The 2,728-nt window shown below is 37.1% G+C and overlaps 1 long non-coding RNA gene across 3 annotated transcripts; it reads right to left on the bottom strand.

Moving 5' to 3' along the window:
* Positions 1-691: 691 nt before the first annotated feature.
* Positions 692-2,722, bottom strand: LOC106329003. Of its 3 annotated transcripts, XR_001267712.1 has the most exons (5): positions 2,468-2,722; positions 2,271-2,383; positions 1,760-1,878; positions 1,457-1,683; positions 692-1,383 (listed from the first exon to the last, which is right to left on the bottom strand). It is a non-coding gene; the product is annotated as an uncharacterized LOC106329003 (long non-coding RNA). The 3 variants fall into 3 exon arrangements; XR_001267711.1 differs by having other exon boundaries at positions 692-1,683; positions 1,760-2,021; XR_001267710.1 differs by having other exon boundaries at positions 692-1,683.
* Positions 2,723-2,728: the final 6 nt, after the last annotated feature.

Below are 2,728 nucleotides of genomic sequence, written 5' to 3'. Positions count from 1 at the left end.
TTGCTGCACTTATGAAGCGTTCAAGATTGTTGTTGGAAATTACAGGAATCTAAGTTACAAAAAAAAATTACAGGAATCTTGATAAATAGTCTTTGTTAAGAAATATATTATACGCCTGGTGATGTGGCAGAGAACTTGATGGCCGTGTGAACCATAAAAATGACGTTGTTGGATCCTTGAAAAATTTGATCGAAGCTCTGGAGGAAAAATAACATCGGAGAGGAGCCAATATGATGAAAACACGAAGAGAAGCAACAATTTCGGATTATATGGTGATGATCACTGATTACTAATTTACTATATTTTAGGTCGTCTTCAATGAGCTTATATTGTTTCTATTTTATATTGTATTGATTCCACTAATTTTGAAATGTTTTTGTTCAAAGATCTTTTGTTTACCAAAAAATCATAGAAGATGAAACTCAGTGGAATGGAGAGATTTCTTTGTAGTGGGTTTATAAACTATGCGTGAGTTACAAAGATGTAGCTTAGGTTTCAATCTACGCAAAGTTCACAAAAAAGTTCAAATCTACCCATGTATTTTTCTTTATAACCTTTTCTAATTTTGATTATTTATAACATATTTCTACAAATATTTTGTATTTTTCGTAATCATATAAATCTAATAATTATTATTTTAATTATACTTAAATCGAGTTTTAATAAAAACTATTGGTAAATTAACCAAAAATAACTAAAAAAAAAATCAAAGTTTTATAGAGTTTGCATGAATAATGTTTAAGAGAGACAAATGCATCATCAAGTTGCTCCCCAACCGCATATGCAACTGCAACGGCAAGTTAATGTGAAAAGCATCTCAAGCCAAGCTAATATTCAGGTACACGATCAACAATCTCAAAAGTCTAAAGCCAAAACTGAAGGAGATAATCCAGTTTCAAGGAGTAGCACACTCATAAAGGAGGGCTACATGGCCAGATCATGACTACTCCTATGCAGCCACAAAACGTTTCCATGTAGTTTACCTCTTTTCCAATGGTACTGTCCCTGCGAATTTGAATTTCTCTTCCAAAGGCTACCAGTTCGTATCTGCAGCTCCCATTGTTCACCAGAAAAAAAAACATCAGGCAAGTGACTCAAAGACAGGAGATGGAAGCTGTTCAGCTCATGTCGAGGACCCCGAAAAGACTTGCTGAGGACCCCATCAATGAATGGTCCGGCGCTGTTTTATGACAGTCCATCCATAGACCGCAACTTTCTTTCTAGTACTTGGCCTCCTACTGCAGCAACAACGATGGATGGAGACCCCTTAGTGTTTTCCCATCATCTTACACAGATCAGCAGCAAACTGGTCGGAGTTAAATGATGACTCATCTCATTCTCAACCTGATTCTGTTACTGAAACATCATCCCAATGGAAAGAGCCTGCAGCATCATTACTGACGTCTTACAATTGCTTAAATTTCAAGAAGTTCCAGTCTCAGCAGCAGATACTTACACACAGACAGACAGATTTTTGGCAGCACCATCAGAGCCACAACAGGAAAGATCTGGTGGTGGCTCTTCTTCTGCAGTGACAGGGACTGCTCCCAATGGAAAAGCAGCAAGACACCTTAACATAGAATAAGAGTGTGGCATCGTCTCCAAGCCCCTGAAGTAAGACATTCTTCAGTAGCTTCTTCGGTTCCATAGTATAAGACTGTCTCATTCTTGGCGTCCTAGCCCCTGCAGTAAAAAAGTTTGTAAATCCTGTTATAATGAGTATGTCACTACGACTAACCAGTATGTGGAAATGACATACTTGAAGTCTGCCATTCCCATCACTGAGTGCAATCCTGTATTCAGCACACAAATTGCAGTAGAACTGTTCCATGTGATTTCTCTGCACCATTTCAATGTTTCTTTCTCCAAATGCTCTAGCTGGAACAGAAAACATGTCTCAGTGAAGTACGAAACAATTACCAACAAATAAAAAGAACAACAGTATTGATAAGCTGTCTAGAATCAGGTCATCAACCATGTTTCTCTTTCCTTGTTAAGCGAACCTATTTTCGGTTTTTAAGCTGTTGCATCATACGAAAAGGAAACATGAGCTAATATCTTTTTTTTTCAAGTGTTTGACAGGTTATAAGTGAATTGTACTCTACATGTGATTTTTTTTTTAATAATGATATAAATAATATAACAAAAAATCTTTTGCGCATAAAATTCTTTCTTATGAGATGGATTCTCATGATTGCTTCCTCTTTCATAGCCGTAGTCCACCATGGATCCTAGTATTTCAAAAAAAAAGAAGAAGAAGATATAATCACCATCGCCATTTCTTCATAATGGATTAGAATTTAACCGCAAGCTTGAAGACGACGTTTGAAGCTGCGGTCAGATCCAGACCGACTCCTCCAGCTTTCAGAGATGTAAGCAGAACCTGTAGAAGCATAAAAACTTTTAATCTCTCTGATCCAATAAAAAACGTTTGAAGTTTCGTTAGAAACGCGATCCACTGACTTACTGTTTTCTGTTTGGTTTCATTGAACTCCTGTAAGACTCGCCTTCGGAGCCAGCTTTCCATCAAACTTAAGAAACTCGATTCCTCTTTTTCTCAGCTAAGTAAACTCAATTCCTGTGGAGCTCAGACAGAAACAGTTGAGAATTCATCATGACTGTAGAGAGGCTTACAAAGAGTAAAAAAATATGAAAGCCGAAAGAGATTTGGAGAGAAGCTTCTTTGGGTTCATATATACAGTGCAGAATATGGTTACAGAGGGAAGCT

Source organism: Brassica oleracea, chromosome C3 (assembly GCF_000695525.1).
Source record: "Brassica oleracea var. oleracea cultivar TO1000 chromosome C3, BOL, whole genome shotgun sequence".
In the NCBI taxonomy this organism is placed as follows: domain Eukaryota; kingdom Viridiplantae; phylum Streptophyta; class Magnoliopsida; order Brassicales; family Brassicaceae; genus Brassica; species Brassica oleracea.
The sequence above is the reverse complement of the archived record's forward strand: the minus strand, read 5'-3'. Positions and strand labels throughout refer to the sequence as shown.